Consider the following 22,015-nt stretch of genomic DNA (forward strand, 5'->3'; position numbering starts at 1 on the left):
CTCTCTCTCTTCACACTCACCTGGATGCTGTTGAAGTCAAAGCCACTGTGTCCGTTTGAAGGTTTTTTTTATTTATTTATTTATTTTTGCTCTGAATGATATAGGGCTTGAATACCCTAGCAGGTGGAAAAGGAAACTAAACATTTCAGCAAGATTTATACACTCATACAGAAAAAAGAGGAGCCGTTACACACCAGACACCATGTACGAGTCTCACCTTAATGTGCTTACCCGTCTAAGCTAGTGCACGAATTTCAACACTGCAAACAGGTAAACATTTTTACTGCTGTCAAGTTCACACACTGCATGTTCTGTCAACAATAGCTTCTATAGCTGAATAATATATAAAAATGTTATTAAAAGTCAGAAGTCAAATGGTATGCTGCACAGACAGTATACTGTATTAAAAATTATACTGTAGACTGCACTAAGCTATGTTCCACTTAATTCTTCTAATTATCATACACTGTGTGATAGGGACCAAGCAGTCACAAGGAGAATCACACCGTAGAGAAGGAATGGCATTCTAAAAAGATGTTTATTCCATCAGAGGTGCAAAATGTGCAAATAAATAGTGTTTAAAAGCAATCATAAAAACAAGGTTACATCTTAAAACTAGACCTGTTTTAAGTACTAAAGCAGTACCAACTCCCTCCCTCTACTATGGAGGCCGGAGTTTCTTTGCACTCGAGCAGTGCTAGAATAACCTAGTCCATGTGCTCAAACACTCGTCATCCATCTTGACTCCCCTAGTGTCGGCTGGTTTAAATACACAATTTTTCCTGCCTTAACCAAATGGAACATACCATTTTGTTTAATGTAAAATTAACCCTCACATCCCCATTCTTAAATACAATACCATTGAATAAATACATAAGAACAACAGAAAAACAGTGTTGGGAAGCTACTCAAAAAGTGTAGAAAGCTAAGCTACAAACTACTCAACAGAAAAATTTGTTAAGCTAAGCTAAAAGCTGCACTTCAGAGAAAATAGCAAGTTACACTACAAGCTTCATGCCAGAAGTAGCTTGCTACATTTAAGCTACTTTATATTTTTTTCAACCGCATATGCATGTAGCATACCGTCATAGACAAAGCATCTAAAAGACGTATTCACATGATGTTTATCAAAGCCTTGGTACAGTATATTACAGTTTAGTGCAATACAGTATACAAGTATACAGTATGGTGCAATATGTACCGGTATGTGTACGTAAAAAAAACCTAAAACATGTCAATTCATATTTAGACATGCTACTTATACAAACCTATGTGCTCAACATTAGAGGTCGACCAATAGTGGATTTTACCGATACCGATAACTAAGTTGGGCAGTTCCTGCCGAAAACAGATTAATCAACCGATAGTTTTTAAAATTGATACAGAATGAAAAAATAACACTCCGAGTAAAATAGTGCTGAAATTTATTACAAAAATAAACAGTACTGACTGAACCATGAAAATGTATTGTATATTTTTAAATGAAATAAATATATAAATATTAATATATATGAACTTGTAGTCAAATTTTTAAATCAGCTGATTTAAATTGATGTTGTTTCCTTTGTCCACAAGAGGGTGCAATAAATACATAAACCATTCAGCACCGTTATATTATTGTATAGAACATTCCTATCCTGGCTGTTAAAAAAGAGCATTTCATTTTCAACTAATGTTCATAAAATAAATAAATTAAAAGTTTTAGTTGATCCATATTCTCAAATGTTAAGTCAAAAGTAAAATGAGGGGGAAAAATGCTTCAACGCTTCCTACTACTCCAGACACAAGCTTCATAATAACAGCGAAATACCACATTGTATTTTATTCAGTACAGCTGTATGTAGAGTAGCAATATTTACAGATAGCAGTGGTATTCGGCTGAACTCTGTGGTGAAGTGGCTCAGACTATGAGAACCAGGCCAGGGGCTGTTTAAACAGATGGAACACAACAGACTGGAACTGATACGATGATCTCGAGACACACATTTCCAAGTTGAACATCTTTCCTGACAAAGCATTTAAACAACTCATTGCTTAATCTGAGAAACGCTTATAAGAGTGCAAGACGCAACAGGCAAAGGCCTCCACCAAATGTAAGGGGCTGTTCACACGAACACTTTTGTAACCATCCATTTGTTTTTCTATGTAAACGTGCGCTAGATGAACATTTTTGTTTCCCTTTGTTTTTGTTTATTCAACATCTTGTGCAGGAGTGCTGTTTTTTTAGATGATGTGTCTAATTAAAAAGAACTTTAAAAGCATATTGAGACACCTGCTTTCTGTTAAACTGTATTTGTTGTGCTGTCTAGCCTTTTTTAGCACAAGAATGTGATCGATCTGAAGTCATCGTATTACAGTGAGGATAAAAAAATGTAATTGAAATCAGTTTCTGATTTGTTTATACGTTTCTCTCGGCTGCATGATGATATAAATTAGCTCTCTCATGTCACTAGCTTTAAATATGCAACTTAGCTGGCTAACGAATGCGTAACTGTGACCAGCTGGATATAAACTAATGCAAATAGATGGTAATAGATGGTAATAATCGTGACATTTAAACATTTGGGTAGGACTTGGTTCTAACCGCTTGAGGTTAGTTTTAATGTTAGCGTCTTATCAGCCTTGTCTGCAAACATACTGCAGTTCTCTAATAATGCAGCATCTAGTCAACAAATTAATTACTTTATAATGATATGACAACGTGTACTGTAGTGTACTGTATACATACCTTTTCGTTGTTGATGTTTTAAATCTGCATCTGAAGTGTTCCGCTTCATGCAGAGTGTAGTCTCACGTGTCAAAACAAACACCACAAGGCATCTAGAGTCCGCTCTCATAATGTATAACGACAGCAGGCCATTCCCAGCCGCTCCAGCATTGGACGCAATGGGGAAAAACTATCGGTGTGGATTTTTGCCGATAACCGATAGTTCCAGAAATCTGTTATCGTGCCGATTGTACAATACCATTGTATTAACGTAGTGTGTCCAGGTAATTGTACTTGTCCAAAAAACATGGTAATGCCATGGTACTTTTGTGTGTGTTTTCATGTAGGCTAATACATGTTTTGATACTCTTTGGTTGGAAAATGAATTTACCTGCAGAAGTCGTTTACAAGCTGCAAACGTGTTGAACTTTATAAAGATCTTCTTCATCATTGGTAAACGATAAGATGCATTTGCAGGTTTTGTTTCCATTGATTGTAGATCCACTGCAACCAGTGTTATCTTTATTTTCCATGTTAAAAATACTCAGTGAGCTTACTGGCAAGTGAGAGCATGCACAAATAATTCAGCAGGGCCCGCGCAAGCTTTCTGAGGCATTCAGATTGAATCATGAACCGATTCAGATTGCTTTGCTATCACATGTGACCAATTCATTTTAAAGAACCGACACAGATGAGCGATTAAGTTGTGATCTTTAGTTTTGATTCAAAACTGGCGATAGTAAACACCCGATACAAGGCATGATGTAGTGGTGTAGCTTTTGTCAACGCTACGACGCTACCTAGTCAAAAATATAGCTTCGCTACTGAAAAGCTAGTTGATTTAAAAATTAGCGAAGCTGCCACCTCGCTACTCAGAAATGTAGTTAAGCTAATAGCTTCGTGCCCATCACTGCAGATAAATGGGAGTTAAAATCAACAATAAATAGAATGGATAAAACATTTACACAATAAAACCCCAATAAATATTGCTAAATGCTTGAGTAAAACAAAAACAAGTCCTTCACATTTATTCATTTAGCAGATGCTTTTATCCAAAGCGACTTACAAATGAGGATAACAATAGAAGCAATTCATCCAACAAAAAGGGGCAACAATATATTAAGTGCTGTAATACAAGTCTCACATATCTTAGAGCAGTACACATAGCAAGGAAAGTTTTTTTTATTTTTTTTATTATTATTATTATTATTTTTAAAGAACATGAATGTAGTGCGTTAGTATGAATGGGTTAGGTGTTCACTTTAGACACATTAAAATCCCGTGATGAATACCGATTTGCAGGCTGTCCAACACACACTGAAATTTCTTTGGGGAAGAAATCCTATTTGTGAAAAAAACTGGTAATGATATGTCCAGAATTATTGATTCTGACTCCAACTTTACCACCTTAGAAGCCTATACCTATATTTAAAATACTAAATGATGTGGTCGCCGTGCCAATACACCATCATGTCTGCGTACTTCCCTGACTATCGGACTAGGATGCCAAAACTGTCAGAAACGGCCCTGCTTAGCTGTGTGCAGGTTGCAGGGATGGAGCCATGCTTTTAGAGAATCATGTCACAGTAGCATCTAGCATTCTTCTTGTAAAGTGCATAATGGCTATTTAATTTTCTTCATCCACCTATACATTATTGTATGCATGTGTCTATACATAAAAAAAACTCTAATACAAACTACTCCTGATCCCCGAAACCCCATCCGTCCTCCCCTTCCCCCTCTCATTATATGCTCTGCCTTGGTTTGCTGTTTTTTTGCGTTTGTTTCCCAGATGAATTCACAGTAATTGGGCTGGTTAATTTATTTACTGTGTGCAGTTCACAGCACATTAAAGAATGGAGATAATTGAACACGAATTGTCAAGTGTCTTCTGATATCAGGCGTATTACAGAAGGGAATGCGTATAAAACTCTATTTCCATGCAACCATTGTTTATGGTAATTAAGTACACAGATGTATTCCTTGGTTGCCTTCCAAGCTTATGGCGACTGCCATTGTTGTCTTCTATTAATATGTAATCAGTAAATAGTTTAATTTTCTAATCTGCAGTTGGAGAATTCACTTTCTAACAGCTCTTAATTATGGCAGAGCCATAATGATGCAGCCGCTGATGGGCTAGGAGGCCGTAAACGGAACGATGAGCGCTCAGGGGAACAGCGAGGCCTGCGGTGGCTCCTGCCTAATGAACTTGTTATTCCCACACCAGAGGGAGCAGTGTCCTTCACACACACACACACACACACACACACACACACACACACACACACACACACACACACACACACACACATACACACTGCCGCCTTCTGCCCATCTCGCCAATAGCTCAACCATCACCTCTAAATATGTTAGTGTCACACAGATTTCAAAACATATCAATTTTGACCATGTTGCAAAATCAAAAGAGAGAGAGAGGAGAGGTATTCACCCGTTCACCATTCTGTTCGGGCACAATGCCTTCCCAAATCACATTGAAATTTTTCAGCGCTCAGCATTGAAATGTGTGTAAATGTTATCTTTGCGGCTTTTGATATTCCACAACCCTCTGAATGCATCAGCCTGACATCTGCTTAGCATGCATTTATGCACACATATGATTTTCAAATTGCTTTTATAACCTGCGACAATGCACGCAATTATGAAAATAATGGCATTTAAAGGTGGCCTGAAACCAACACACCTACAGAGTTCTCGATAAGAGATTTTAAAAAGGCACAGAAGAAAAGAATGAGTTTTAGGTGAGATTAACATGTTTAAAAATTGCACTCCAGTCTGATAAGAATTACACAGATTTATTGCATGCTAATCCTTCCTCTTTTTCTCTGGCGTGGTCACAGAAATTCACACAAGACGGATATCATCAGCTTAATGTAGTTTACAGACAAGCCATCGCACTCTGTGGCAAAATAACAGACATAAACCAGTATCAGAAAAGGCCCATGATATTTGTTGTGTTTAGAACATCCTTTTTTGTAGACCTGTTCATCCTCATAGGCTTTTTTACAAATATATTTAGAATTTTAGACTCAAAACGTGAACCATTTTTGTTTGTCACTTTTTTGTCACCCCTCAGTTTTCCCACATTAATTCTCTGTGCCCACATTCCAATGCAGTGGTGGCCATGCAGAAATAATTGCTTGAGTGTCTGCGTTTATAGATCTCAGCTCCGCCAAGACTGAAATGGAATTGCTTGTGTGGCTAAGGCAACATGCTTGTAAGCAGCCCCTTTAGTTTGACTAAAGATTTAAGCTTGGCTACGTGAGTCGCATAGGGAAATGGTCTCCAAGCTCAGACAACAGCTAACAGCTAACACAGCTTTAAGTATATTATCAGGCAAGTTCTTTCAGAAACGTATTGCTAAAGAAGCTTAACATTAATTATTGTAACTTTGGGAAGATTACATCCACAGCATGCTTGTAAGCGGTGGCATACTCCTCTTGACCTCCTATGCAAGAGCTTAAAGACACTAGAATGGCATTTCAGCTGCATTAATAGGATAACCAGTATAATCTTTCCACAGTAAGAGAAGCAAAAGTGTTTAGAGCATAATACTCGCTCCGGTTCTGGGGACGAGACAGGTTTTGTCATGTCTCTTGCAATCAGCATGCACCGGTTTATATCGGCGCAATCATAAACTCACTCACTCCTATTTTCTTTTCCCTCTCTCCTGTTCTCTTTCTTCTGTTGTCTCTCTTGGCCATTCTCTTTCTTCTGTTCTCCCTTGGCCCTATTATTTCTCCTCCCTGGGATTTGCATGCTAGTTCGGTACCTTGTCCACTCTAATTTTAAAGACCAAAGATCTCGTTTAGCCTTCCTGCCAAGCGTGCGCGGTGAGCAGCGGAAAGTAAGCCTGGAGACAAACGCAGGAATTTGGCTCATAAGGATGGCTTTTATCGGCATGACCAAAGGCCAGTGCTGGATCAGGAGGTGACTGCCTATTCAGGTTTAGGGCTGGACTATGTGCTCGACATCAAGAGCTGGTTAACATCAGAATGGTCCATTTTCAGCTATTGGCTTTTTGGCCCTTTGTTCTTCCCGCTAGTTTAAATTCTCACTGGACCGTTACATGTATAGTGTAGATCGCTATAGTGAAGTCATTCTGGCAATTTATTCTCGCTACCTAATATAAACAGGTTAGACCTTTAGCCTCAATTTATTAATATTGTATGATATTAGTGTTACTCCTGCATAAAAAAAAAACTCTTGTTAAGCTAATCTAAGCGTGCGTAATTACATCTTGAGAAAGAAGTTTATTTCTCTAAAAGAGCTTCAATAGAATGGTCAGAAAGGAAAAGCCCGACATCAGCCCTTTTTAATCTCTAAGGCCGTTTGAATGTTCGAGAGGCAAAAACAATTTAATTAGTTAAGTTACATTGACTTCACATTTAAACCCCCAACCAGCAACCCCCCACCCAAAAAGCTTTTCCCAGATGTGAAGAGGTTTTTTTTTTTTTGGTCTGGTGTCAGGCTTTCAAACATTCTTTAACAGTTGGGTGAAAGGGGATTTTAAGGAAGATTAGAGAAGGGGATCCTCCAGGCATTGTCTGAGAATCTTAAGATAAAACGCACAGGGTGGATAGTGTCTGGGGAGGGGGTATCAGGGGGAAGGGTATGTTGGTTGCTCCAGATAGGGCCTGCATTGAGAGACATGTAATTTAGATTTTTATAATGGCACGGAAATTACAACGAGTCGCCGTCATACTGCTCTTTTTCATTTTTCGTCTCCTTTTTTCTCTATCCCTCTCTTTCATCCCACCCCATGTGTTTTGCAGTGGCCTTGCTGTCCTCTAAATTGTTGGTGTGAAGTTAAGTTAAACGCTGTTACATGTGGCATTGCAGGCAGGCAGCGATATGCCTGATTAACATTTTCAAAAGGGGCACAATGATGGCGCGTATTATAATCTCCCCTTTATTGAAGCATCTTGAGGCCTTTTCATCTCCCCAACCCTTGACTGCCATTCCAGTAAGACCCCGCCAAAAGTAGCTAGTGCCATGCCACTGCGGCTCCATACATAGAAAAACAGTGCCACACTACACAACACCAACCAAGACCTCAGTGATTTGTTGGTGATGTCAATAAATTATTATTATTATTTTTTTTATATATATGTTTTGTATTTTTGTGGCACTGGAGTGTGTGTCTGTCTTTTATGGGCTAAGATAATAGAGAAGACATAGGAAAGTGGATGGTAACTAAAAGGGAATAGGATCGGTACATGACACAGGCCCAATTCAATCTTGCATTACCGTGGTCACACAGTCCGTGTTAAAAACATATGCACTACCACTCCACGACTATTCACTTTAATTTAATTGTTAATATCTAATACAAATTTCTTAAAGCAATAGTTCACTCAAAAATGTAAATTCTGTGATCACCCTCATGTTGTTCCAAACCCATATGACTTTCTTACAAAGAACAAAAAGGAGATGTTAGGTTGAATATAAGGGACTGGCAGCCTTAGGCATCATTCACTTACAATGTATGGGGGAAAAAAAGAGTCAACATTCAACATCAACATTCAACAGTTTTGAGTAGATGTGGGTGATATACCGGCAGACACGATAAACCGGTAGAAATTTGGCAACCAGTGTACATTTTGGATTTTTGTCTGTATCACGGTTACACAAAATCACCACCGCATTGCAAGAAATGTGCATCTCATTCTATTCACATTACATATATGTTGTACACATTCTGTTGGAGAAATGGAGGAGGAAGAAGGAGATTTTGAGCTTTTTACTTGAAAGTGCTATGGAGGAAGTCAAACATCTCAAACGGCGAGAGAGCCTGACATTCTAACCATCACTGATGAGGAAAACAGCTAAACAATTTGTCATGGGCTAACAGTTATTTGTCATCTGTCATGCAGATTTTTTTAAACTACACCTCATCACCTTTAATAAAGTTCCATTCGAATAATGTTAGATTTCAGGAAACAAACCGGCTTTGCTTTCAGATATTCAAATATTCTCTACAGAGTTGACTTAAATCATTAAGAACCTAATAAAGTGTTTTTATTATTATTATTATTATTATTATTAAGTTTTTTACTTATGGATTATTTCCTTTGTTGCATTGCTTTCAGAAGATGTCGAGTTTCTTGAGGAAATTTTATAATAATAATAATACTAGTCAGCAATGACTGAAATGTGGCATAATTTGAAATTTAGCATTGTGGTAAGGTTGGTTTAAAACCACATTTATTTTAATTTTTCATTTTGTTTTTGTTTTTTTACTCTGACTATTTTTGTCAAGTTCCAAATAAAGAGAAATTTATATAAGATTAAGTAGTTTTCATTAATAAATTATTTAATTCAGTGACTGGATTTTTCAAAAATAGGCATTACAATATGGTTATTTAATATATGAACCAATTTTTATTGATTTAAACTTTTTTTTTTAACTATATCGTTATACATATCGTTATTGTGATATAAAATTAGTCATATCGCGATATACGATTTTGGTCATATCACCCACCCCTAGTTTTGAGTATTAAAATATTTCTACAAACCAAGCCTTGATGTCATTAATAATGTAATAGTTAAATTTGTCTTTCATTTTATTCAGTAAGATACAGTTGAAGTCAGAAATTTACATACAGTTAGGTAGAAGTCATTAAAACTAATTTTTTAACCACTCCACAGATTTCATATTAGCAAATTATAGTTTTGGAAAAACTTATAGGACACTTACTTTGTGCATAACACTAGTAATTTTTCCAACAATTTTTTACAGATAGATTGTTTCACTTTTAATTGACTATATCACAATTCCGGTGGGTCAGAAGTTTACATACACTAAATTAACTGTGCCTTTAAGCAGCTTGGAAAACTCCAGAAAATGATGTCAAGTCTTTAGGCAATTAGCTTCTGATAGGCTAATTGGCTAATAGTAGTCAATTAGAGGTTTATCTGTGGATGTATTTTAAGGCCTACTTTCAAACTCGGCCAAGACCTCAGAAAAAGAATTGTGGACCTCCACAAGTCTGGTTCATCCTTGGGAAATGCCTGAAGGTGCCACGTTCATCTGTACATACAATAGTATGCAAGAATATACACTATGGGACCACACAGCCATCATAATGCTCAGGAAGGAGTCGCATTCTATCTCCTAGAGATTAACGTAGTTTGGTGTGAAAAGTGCAAATCAATCCCAGAACAACAGCAAAGGACCTTGTGAAGATGCTGGAGGAAACAGGTAGACAAGTATCTATATCCACAGTAAAACGAGTCCTATATCGACATAACCTGAAAGGCTGCTCAGCAAGGAAGAAGCCACTGCTCCAAAACCACCATAAAAAAGACAGACTACAGTTTGCAAGTGCACATGGGGACAAAGATCTTACTTTTTAGAGAAACGTCCTCTGGTCTGATTAAACAAAAATTGAACTGTTTGGCCATAATGACCATTGTTATGTTTGGAGGAAAAATGGTGAGGCTTGCAAACCAAAGAACACCATCCCAACCGTGAAGCATGGGGGTGGCAGCATCATGTTGTAGGGGTGCTTTGCTGCAGGAGGGACTGGTGCACTTCACAAAATTGATGGTATCATGAGGAAGGAAAATTATGTGGATGTATTGAAGCAACATCTCAAGACATCAGCCAGGAAGTTAAACCTTGGTCGCAAATTGGTCTTCTAAATGGACAATGACCCCAAGCATACCTCCAAAGTTGTGGCAAAATGTCTTAAGGACAACAAAGTCAAGGTACTGGAGTGGGCATCACAAAGCCCTGACCTCAATCCGAGTGCGAGCAAGGAGGCCTACAAACCTGACTCAGTTACATTTCTGTGATGAAAGAAATAAAAGTTGAAATAAATAATTCTCTCTACTAATATTCTGACATTTCACATTCTTAAAATAAAGTAGTGATCCTAACTGACCTAAGACAGGGAATGTTCTCTATGATTAAATGTCAGGAATTGTGAAAAACTAAGTTTAAATGTATTTGTAAACTTCTGACTTCAACTGTAGGTTGTTCATTTTTGTCCTTTAATCTGTAAATTCTTTATACTGAAGGCTTACCAAAACACTTTCTGTGTGCAGGGCTCCTTTTGCATAATTTATCATTATTTGGTTTACAAATTGTCTCCTGACAACATAATTGAATTTCAGCCATGCACTTAATTAATAGACCTTTTCATATGGAAACTGATTAAGACACACTTTACAATTAAGAGTAATGACGCGGGGTTAGCCTGTAATTAGGGGCATTCACGTGCTAACAGTCTTACTATGCTAGCCCGGTTGTTGTTCATTTCCCTTTGTATGGCCCTCTTTAGGCTACACATTCCTCTAACGTACTACCTGAACCTTATCAGCACATGGCCTCTCTACCCAGCCCACCTTAAGCATGCTAAAACACGCTAACGACACCCAAAATAGCTCATTTGGGCTAATGGAAATGACCATTTAAATGCTGTTGTTCAGCTGTTAGCCACTTACAGATGAAGAGATAGCAAGGGAAGTGACTTTTATAGTTACTGTATGGAGGAGACTCATTATCAATTTGTCCTTAAGCAAACCTGAGAGAAAAAGAGAGAGAGAAAAAAAAGGGTGGTGGGGGGGGAGGGTACAGCAGAATCCACAATGCAGATGTGTGGAGGGTGGCTAATAGTGTTAGCACATCCATTACTCTCCTCTGCTTAATTCATTAAGCAAATTGGGCGGGAACCGTATTGGTCTTGTTGAAATACGTGCAATATGACACTGCTCAAATTTGTTCTAACACATGGCCCGGGGAGACGAGCCTATTGCTCTAATGGGGGAGGAGGGGCAAATTATGCAAAGGCACACTGCAGGAGGGAGATGACTACAATGCAGATGGACTAGCACCTCCGCTCTGAACTAACCCACATTCCTCCTCTCCTATTTTGTTAGGACATTTTGGCCTTTAATGTCCTCACTCTTTTAGGATGTGAATGCAGTGGTTGATCATTTATGTGCTGCATCACAATATTACACAGCATTATGTAGCTTGCACGTTTATCAAATTATGATAACAGACACTTTATAAATGCTTTTGACAGTAATCTGAAAGGCTGCAAATCTTGCGTTTGTCTAGCAGATGTCTTCTTCGCAACCAAGACGTTGTTGTTTACTTGGGAATTAGATTAAGCAAATAAAAGCAAATCATATATTAGTTAGAAAAACATTCTGCAGGTGTTGATGGGTTCTTGCTGCTTGTGCTAATTTGTCGTCTCTACGGGTAGCCATTTCTGCATCTCACAGGGTTCAGTGTGAATCTAAATGGAGTGCTGATAACCCCCTAGAATTTCACACCTCTAGTATGTCAACAGAGGGGCAGAGCAGGTCCTAAGTAGATGAGAAAACAAAGATACTCTTAAGGCCCAGGTATACTTAGTTTTTGCGGGTTCTGGATCGGCTCAGGCCTGGTCAACCACGTTGCCTTTGTGAGAATACTCTTCTGACTGCGAGCGAGTACAACTGTGTTTGACGTGTGCCCACTACAACTTCTTTGTGATATTCTTTTAGTAGAGTCAATGGCCGGCGCATGTGCCAACGATGCACACAGATGATGAGCGCGTCCGCGAGTCGAGAATATATAGCCGGCATGCAGTCACTTGTCGGCCGTGTGTACTGGATTATGACTAAGTTTACATCAAGCACGTGCACGGAGCGGTCAGCAACACAGACGTGCCAAGTATACTTTGGCCTTTAAATGACTACAACCTGCTCTAAACACACACTAATGTCACAGACTTAACTAAAGATTTGTGTTGCCAAACTTTTACATTTCACTTTGCTTGAAATGGGTGGTGTCGGCACTGCCACCTTAATTAGTGCTAGTTTAAATACTATGATATACTGTATATTAACCAAAGGCCTAAGATATAGGACTAGTAAAATATTCTTATTATAAAACCATAAAAACTTAAATGAAGTCTTGCTTTCTAAAGTGTCTGTCCAGTCTTTTAAATCATAAAACTTCTAAGAACCTAAATGTTTATAAGAATATGCTCGATTAGTTGCCCATTTGTGACAATTTTGCAGCAAAATCAGTTGGGTGCAATCAACTTGAAGCAGTTAGTTTTGGTTCTTGGAAGAGCAAGAAATGGGGGAAGGAATCCAACCAGACTTATTCCATTTGGCTGTGTGGAGATTTTGTGAAGCTTCATGCAATAACAGATACATATGTATGTGCTCACCGCTCCCTCCTGGAAGGCACCTTTTTACATGTACATGTCTACTGGGGTTACCCCCCATGCAAACAGGCCTCCCCTCTGTCAGCTAATCAGTACCTCAGCTAGATGCATTGTAACACTATGCAAAACTATTTACATTGGAATAGGGGAATCAGGGGATCCTAAACTCAGGCATCGAAGTTGAAGAAAGAGAATACCCAAGGCCAACAAATAAATGAAAGTTTGCTCAAATCCATGAGATAATGGGGTCTGTGTTCAGACTTACCACAGTGGAGAGATAAACACAGGGATTACTTGGGGGTTTTGCATCAGTTGCTTTCTGCTGGGTGGCCTTACTTGTCAAAAAGGGGGAAAATGGGGAGAGAGAGAGAGAGAGAGAGAGAAAGAGATTGAAAAAAAACGTTTAACGCAAGGACATTCACATGGCACATTGAGAAAAGAAGTACCGCTAATTCCATCAAAGCCAGAGAAATCAGCCATTAATTTATGCTACTCTCTCCCTCCCCCTGAAGCTATTGTTGCTTTGGTTGTTGATCATTTCGGTAACATCTGGTTCTAGGCTCTTTTGGAGGCCAGCTAGCGTCAACCAGACACCCCCGACAACATGGCCAAAAAATTACTCTGGTCTGTCTCTCTTTAGCTGTTGTCTTGTCCGTAAGACCAGAAATTCAAATGTGTGTGCGTAAAAAGTCAAAGGCACAATTTTACGTTTTGTCTGAATAAAAACATATGAACCAATGACAACCAAGCAATTACTGTATAATGGACAAAACCTTGGCAATATTAAGTAATTTTGACATACATCAACATTTCTTCTCTGGCCAGACCTCCTTGAGTCAATTAACATTGCCTACATTTTAAAGGATGAAAACAATAGGCATGGCAGAGCTGTACAGGTTTCTGGAAAATTGAAAGCTGGAGTATTTAATACCAAACATCTATTGAGCAAACATGCTCCTCAGAACTTCCGAGAAGTTTTACGGGTACACAAGAGTGGATGATGCTTGGTAATATATATATATATATATATATATACACACACACACACTGATCAGCCACAACAGTAAAACCATTGACAGGTGAAGTGAATAATATTGATTATATCGTTACAATGGCACCTGTCAAGGGGTGGGATATATTAGGCAGCAAGTGAACAGTCAGTTCTTGAATTTCATGTGTTGGAAGCAGGAAAAATGGGCAAGCGTAAGGATCTGAGCGACTTTGACAAGGGCCAAATTGTGATGGCTAGATGACTGGGTCAGGGCATCTCCAAAACGGCAGGTCTTTTGGGGTGTTCCCAGTATGCAGTGGTTAGTACCTACCAAAAGTGGTCCAAGGAAGGACAACCGGTAAACCGGCGACAGTGTTATGGGTGTCCAAGGCTCATTAATACACGTGGGGAGCGAAGGCTAGCCCATCTAGTCCGATCACACAGAAGAGCTACTGTAGCACAAATTGCTGAAAAACTTAATGCTGGCCATGATATAAAGGTGTCAGAATGCACAGTGCATCGCAGCTTGCTGCGTATGGGGCTGCAGACCGGTCAGAGTGCCCATGCTGACTCCTGTCCACTGCCGAAAGCACCTACAATGGGCACGTGAGCGTCAGAACTGGACCATGGAGCAATGGAAGAAGTTGACCTGGTCTGATAAATCACATTTTCTTTTAGATCATGTGGACGGCCGGGTGCGTGTGCATCGTTTACCTGGAGAAGAGATGGCAGCAGGATGCACTATGGGAAGAAGGCAGGCCAGTGTGGGCAGTGTGATGCTCTGGGCAATGTTCTGCTGGGAAACCTTGGGTCCTGGCATTCATGTGGATGTTACTTTGACACGTACCACCTACCTAAAGATTGTTGCAGACCACTTACACCCCTTCATGGCAACGGTATTCCCTGATGGCAGTGGCCTCTTTCAGCAGGATAATGCACCCTGCCACACTGCAAAAAATTTTCAGGAGTGGTTTGAGGAACATGACAAAGAGTTCAAGGTGTTGACTTTGCCTCCAAGTTCCCCAGATCTCAATACGATTGAGCATCTATGAGATGTGTTGGACCAACAAGTCCGATCCATGGAGCCCCACCTCGCAACTTACAGGACTTAAAGGTTCTGCTACTAACGTCATGGTGCCAGATACCACAGGACACCATCAGATGTCTTGTGGAGTCTATGCCTTGACAGGTCAGAGCTGTTTTGGTGGCACGAGGGGGACCTACATGATGTTAGGCAGGTGGTTTTAATGTTGTGGCTGATCGGTTTGTGTATGTGTGTGTGTATATATATATATATATATATATATATATATATATATACATACATACATACATACAGTATCTATATATATATATATATATATATATATATATATATATATATATATATATACTGTATATTTGTATATATATATATATATATATATACAGGTGCATCTCAATAAATTAGAATGTCATGGAAAAGTTCATTTATTTCAGTAATTCAACTCAAATTGTGAAACTCGTGAATTAAATAAATTCAGTGCACACAGACTGAAGTAGTTTAAGTCTTTGGTTCTTTTAATTGTGATGATTTTGGCTCACATTTAACAAAAACCCACCAATTCACTATCTCAAAAAATTAGAATACATCATAAGACCAATGAAAAAAACATTTTTAGTGAATTGTTGGCCTTCTGGAAAGTATGTTCATTTACTGTATATGTACTCAATACTTGGTAGGGGCATCTTTTGCTTTAATTACTGCCTCAATTTGGCGTGGCATGGAGGTGATCAGTTTGTGGCACTGCCGAGGTGGTATGGAAGCCCAGGTTTCTTTGACAGTGGCCTTCAGCTCATCTGCATTTTTTGGTCTCTTGTTTCTCATTTTCCTCTTGATAATACCCCATAGATTCTCTATGGGGTTCAGGTCTGGTGAGTTTGCTGGCCAGTCAAGCACACCAACACCATGGTCATTTAACCAACTTTTGGTGCTTTTGGCAGTGTGGGCAGGTGCCAAATCCTGCTGGAAAATGAAATCAGCATCTTTAAAAAGCTGGTCAGCAGAAGGAAGCATGAAGTGCTCCAAAATTTCTTGGTGAACGGGTGCAGTGACTTTGGATTTCAAAAAACATAATGGACCAACACCAGCAGATGACATTGCACCCCAAATCATCACAGACTGTGGAAACTTAACACTGGACTTCAAGTAACTTGGGCTATGAACTTCTCCACCCTTCCTCCAGACTCTAGGACCTTGGTTTCCAAATGAAATACAAAACTTGCTCTCATCTGAAAAGAGGACTTTGGACCACTGGGCAACAGTCCAGTTCTTCTCCTTAGCCCAGGTAAGACGCCTCTGACGTTGTCTGTGGTTCAGGAGTGGCTTAACAAGAGGAATACGACAACTGTAGCCAAATTCCTTGACACGTCTGTGTGTGGTGGCTCTTGATGCCTTGACCCCAGCCTCAGTCCATTCCTTGTGAAGTTCACCCAAATTCTTGAATCGATTTTGCTTGACAATCCTCATAAGGCTGCGGTTCTCTCGGTTGGTTGTGCATCTTTTTCTTCCACACTTTTTCCTTCCACTCAGCTTTCTGTTAACATGCTTGGATACAGCACTCTGTGAACAGCCAGCTTCTTTGGCAATGAATGTTTGTGGCTTACCATCATTGTGAAGGGTGTCAATGATTGTCTTCTGGACAACTGTCAGATCAGCAGTCTTCCCCATGATTGTGTAGCCTAGTGAACCAAACTGAGAGACCATTTTGAAGGCTCAGGAAACCTTTGCAGGTGTTTTGAGTTGATTAGCTGATTGGTATATCACCATATTCTAATTTTTTGAGATAGTGAATTGGTGGGTTTTTGTTAAATGTGAGCCAAAATCATCACAATTAAAAGAACCAAAGACTTAAACTACTTCAGTCTTTGTGCATTGAATTTATTTAATACACGAGTTCACAATTTGAGTTGAATTACTGAAATAAATGAACTTTTCCATGACATTCTAATTTATTGAGATGCACCTGTATATACTATATATATATATACCATATATATATATATATATATATATATATATATATATATATATATATATATATATATACTATATATATATATACTATATATATATATATATATATATATATATATATATATATATATATATGGAAAGATGGAAATATTCAGCGTTTGAATCAAGGGCTGTGCGGAGAAGCAGATTTGAATTTCCATGGTGACTCCTTCCAGCTTTGGGGAAATGAGCTGTTGATTTTCTTCAGGGTCATCTTCTAAGATAGCAGGCCAACCAGCAGGATTTACCCGATAAACCCATCCAACTAGACCTTTAACCATTTCACTTTGACTGGAAAAGGCAGGGGTGAGATGGAGACGGGCAACTGTTAACTCTGATGTTTACCCCTTTCCATCAAAGCTCGAGGCATTTAGTCAGCCATTAAGGATTCTGTCATTATTATTTCGCCCAAACCCTTGGGCTCACATATATAGCGTAATTCTCACACATATATTTCCTCATATAATTTAGATATAGTGTTTTTTAAAATTAAATTGCATGCTTATAAATTATAGGTCAAAAATATCTTGCAAAACTATTGCTAACGTATTCTGAAGTATGATTTTCAGTTAAAAGAACAGGTCTGTTAGGTATATATTTGTGCGAGTAGATGGATTGGCCTAGAGAAGATTCAATTGGGACTTTTGAAGACAAATCACTTATACCTTCCACATCATCTATACACATGAAGCCTATGTCTGACAATATTCGAGTCCTCTCCACCGTGGTCAAAATTATTTTTTTTCCCATAATTCCCTTGTGTAACCTGGGGCTAGCGTTGCTCCCCGCTGTGAGGTAGACCCGGAGGAAAGACAAAAGCACAATGAAACCGGGAGCTTACCACCAACCGCTCTCACTGGAACTCTGGAGTAGGGCCCACTATACACCGCTGCCTCTCCAGTTCTGTCCCAATGCTAATGAGCCGACTCTGATCTTTCCTCTGCTTCCCATGTTTTCAACATCTTCAAGGACCACATGGCGCTAGCAAAATAAAGACAACCAAATGAGAATTTTTAACGCTTTTTGTGTCAGCGACTCAGCGCCTTTCAGCCAGCTCGCTCACTTAATATTCCCCCAAAGAAAGAAAAGACAGAAGAAAGACGAAAAGAAAAAAGGTAAAATGTGCAACAAGGAGTGGGAGGTGCGAGAGGGAAGGGGGAGGTGTCACTAACATTCCTCCTCCGAGTTATCTGCAAAAATCAAATGATATCTAAATCGCAAAAAAGGAAATAACGTGACCTCTGCATTCTCACTTCGCACAATTCTGTGAAATCTGAACCCAAAATTAAACTGATTTAACAAATATCGGGGATGAATTCTTCGAGCTTCATGATATCACTGACAGCCCCCAAACAAGAGGGAACAGATAAAGGGTGAAAGAGGGCCTGGGTCTGATGGGGCTAGTCTCCCGCCGGCTGTTCACACACTCCTTTTTAAAAGCCGAGTTCTCTATACAGAGGCACAGGGCAGTAGCTTGCATTAGTGCCAGAGACCACTAGTTAATAGGATGATGTCTTTTAGCTTTTGTTATGAGATTATTAACTGGGATAGGTTTCTGCTCTCATCCGAGCCGCTGCTCTGAGGGCCTGTTGAGCACAAGTGGTAAAATACGGCGTCCCCACATTGTGCCGTGCTTGTATGGTAAAAGGCTTTTAATGAAACACCTTTTCGGAGGGCTTCACCAGGTGATCTTTTTTTTACCGCTCTCGTCTGCCACTCACCCAGCTTTAATTACCTGAAGTACTCTGCTTTTTCCAAAGGCCCTTGATTCTGTCCCTGTGTTCAGCACTCCCAAAAGCTCTTAAAGTGGGTGATAGAGTGAAATGATAGTAATTGTCAAAATAAGAACGAGAGGACCTCTGGCTCCAGTGTTTCACCCTGAAGGTCATATTAAAGTTTTGTGATTTTGTTTTTTTGTTTTAATCTACACACTTAAATTTTAGGGTTATCTTGGTAGATAAATGTGTTTCAAGCCTATTATTAGGTGTTCTATTTTAATTGTTAATTGCATTAAAACCTTTGTCTGATGACAAACTATTGATTACATTTGATCAAACTGACATTTTAGTCCAAAAAATGGGTCTGAGACTCACTAGTAGTTTCTGTATTTAATCTAAATTTATTTCATGTTTGCTGTTTGTTTGGTGTCACAGCTTCTTTTGGACGTCATCATCCACAATAAAAAACAGTGTCACACAAGATCCATGGAATTATTTCAGCCATCTTTTTATCCACCCTTCTGTCATTTTGCATTATTATTTGTCCTGAGTGGTGTTTTGAAGAAGGCTGTAATTGTTGTTTTTTAATGTAAACTGCCTGTCTTGGCTGTTATGCTCATCATGAAGTTGAGATAGTGGACACAGGGATTAAGGAGCAAGAACGGCCAACACTCGCTGATAGTCTGTCAATTTGTGATGTTCATTGATTAAAAATGAGGGGGGCATACAAACACAGTTTAATAGTTTAGGGGCCTAACTCAGATAGGCAGGTTAAATTATATCTAAGATGCGTCCCAAACCGCACACTTCTGCACTATTTTACGTCATTTTGAAGTATAAGTAGTGCGAGTAGTATGTTTACACTGAAAATGCAACAAAAATAAGTGTACTACAAGTACCCGGATAATGCATTTTTTCAACCGTCAAAACGGAGTGTGGAATGTTGGACACTTTGTTCACTCAGTGCATGCGGCTTGCCGTACATAGCGGATGGGGCGGAGTTACCAACAGCGATGGTGATCTGGCAGAACAATTGTAAATAATGGAGAATATGACAACTAGCGAAACTTCTGTGAAGACAGCTTCTTACAAAAGTTAGTTAAACGCTTTACCATCATACCATGCTGTGCAAATATGTATATTATTGAGATATAAGTGAACTGAGGGTGGATAGCACACTAAAGCTAGCGGCAACACAACGTTTGGGTTTGAAACGTCACTTCCATCAGTTGTTAAACGGCGAACAGTTCCGTGAATTAAAAAAGTTAAGTGTTCCATTTGGGATGATACTGTTAAATTATGTTTTGTTTACTGCGCATGTGCGAAGAGCACCGTTTTTGGGTTAGCGCGTTTTTCTGGGAGCTGATAGAGTCTGGCATCCTATGGAAAGAGGATATGTCGTGTTGAATGTTATGGAGCAATAAAGAGTTTTATTGTCAAGAACCATTGCAGTTATTGAGTTAACAGATACTACACTTTGAAAATTCATACACTACATGGCTGAGTGCATAGTAAATTTTTTAAGTGCATAGTGTATAGTGTGTCGTTTGGGACATAGTTCTAGTCTTATCTGTTTCTCCCCGTCTCACAGCAAAAACATAATGGGTTGCACCAATAAGGATTAAATTAAACAGAGTTTAGGGCTAATACAGGGTTTGTTGATCCAAGTTTTATTTTAATTTGAGTTGTGTTGCACCACTTAATTTTAAATACGGTTTAACAAATCAGAGATTAAACTTTTAACCCGTGATTAAAATGGACACCTGCGACTAATTTTGTCCACCAATGATGGATTCTGAACTTAGCTGTAGATCGTTAGTACACAGGGCCAATCAAGGAGATTAAGAAAATGTCGCAGTAACATGTACATTGCCACAAGCTTTAAAATATGGCATCATAATTTAAGAAAAAAGGACCACAGGGGGCCTGGGTAACTCAGTGGTAAAAGATGCTGGCTACCACCCCTGGAGTTCGCTAGTTCGAATCCCAGGGTGTGCTGAGTGACTCCAGCCAGGTCTCCTAAGCAACCAAATTGGCCCGGTTGCTAGGGTGGGTAGAGTCACATGGGGTAAACTCCTCGTGGTCGCTATAATGTGGTTCGTTCTCGGTGGGGCGTGTTGGTGAGTTGAGCACGGATGCCGCGGTGGACTCCACATGCGCTATGTCTCTGTGGCAACGCGCTCAACAAGCCACGTGATAAGATTCACGGGTTGATGGTCTCAGACACGGAGGCAACTGGGATTCATCCTCCGCCACCCGGATTGAGGCGAATCACTACGCCACCACGAGGACTTAAAAGCGCACTGGGAATTGGGCATTCCAAATTGGGTGAAAAAGGGGAAAAATCCCCCCAAAAAAGAAAAAAGGACCACACAGGTCTCGGATCGTCTGCCTCCCCTCGTCAGCGCACTATTGTGGCCATAAATTAACAGCCCATGCTGCCGACTGAAATGAGTATAAGAGAGGAGGGGAGCAATAATGATCACCTGTCACCCTGTAACCGCTCACGTTAAATGCCGAAATTACGCTCTACTCTCGCTTCTCGAGAGACCCGTCTCTGTCCCGCATGTATAGGATGGGGAAGCGGGTAATCGCGCCAAATTATCGGAATAAGTAATTCTTACTAAAGTACTTAGTTAAGTAATATAGTTTATTATCCTTACTGTCGTATGTTTGCGATTGCGTATTAATAGAACGTACGGTCAAAGCTGTTCTTTTATAGTAATTTTACAGTGCCTGGGAACACGGCTCATCCAATCCCAGTTTTGAGTTGGAACAATCCGTTTTATTAAAATCTATTATCTGCCAGTTGTTTGTTTTGCCCCTGCCGCACTAGGAATAAAGTGAGAGGAGTCTGTGCTATTAGCAGGGGGACTGGGGTGTTTGCAGAGGGGCTGTTTGTGTTAACAGTGTTGAGGGGTGGGTAAGAGAGAAGTATTAAGGTACAGCCTATCTGCTGTCAGCCCCTCACATGAATGTTCAAACAATTACACGAAAGGATGTATGATAACAGTGTATGTATAGCCAAGACTTTTCTGTCATTAAGGGTGACTTTAGCGATCCTGTTTTTCCCTGCAGTTCCTCACTTCTCAGTGAAAGCTTATGAATTCTTTCTCATAAGCCGCAAAGCAAGCAGTTGCAGGTCAATAATACCAGTGGCAATTGAAATCCTAGTGGTGGGGTGAAATTAAATTGTAATGCGTCATTGCTGGTCATGTTCCATTAATCCAATTATGTCAGTTTGTAATAATTAAGTGATCATTACGTATCACATCACATATAGCCTGAAAGCAATATTTATAAAAGCACATATTTAAAACATGATTTGTGCTATCTCTATTTTTCTGTTGT

At 39.4% G+C, this 22,015-nt stretch overlaps 1 protein-coding gene across 5 annotated transcripts in view; it reads left to right on the forward strand.

Moving 5' to 3' along the window:
• ehbp1 (EH domain binding protein 1) overlaps window positions 1-22,015 on the forward strand; it is a 192,629-nt gene that overhangs the window by 150,895 nt on the left and 19,719 nt on the right. The gene's annotated exons all lie outside the window — the stretch shown is intronic.

This window comes from Myxocyprinus asiaticus, chromosome 20 (assembly GCF_019703515.2).
Source record: "Myxocyprinus asiaticus isolate MX2 ecotype Aquarium Trade chromosome 20, UBuf_Myxa_2, whole genome shotgun sequence".
Lineage (NCBI taxonomy): Eukaryota > Metazoa > Chordata > Actinopteri > Cypriniformes > Catostomidae > Myxocyprinus > Myxocyprinus asiaticus.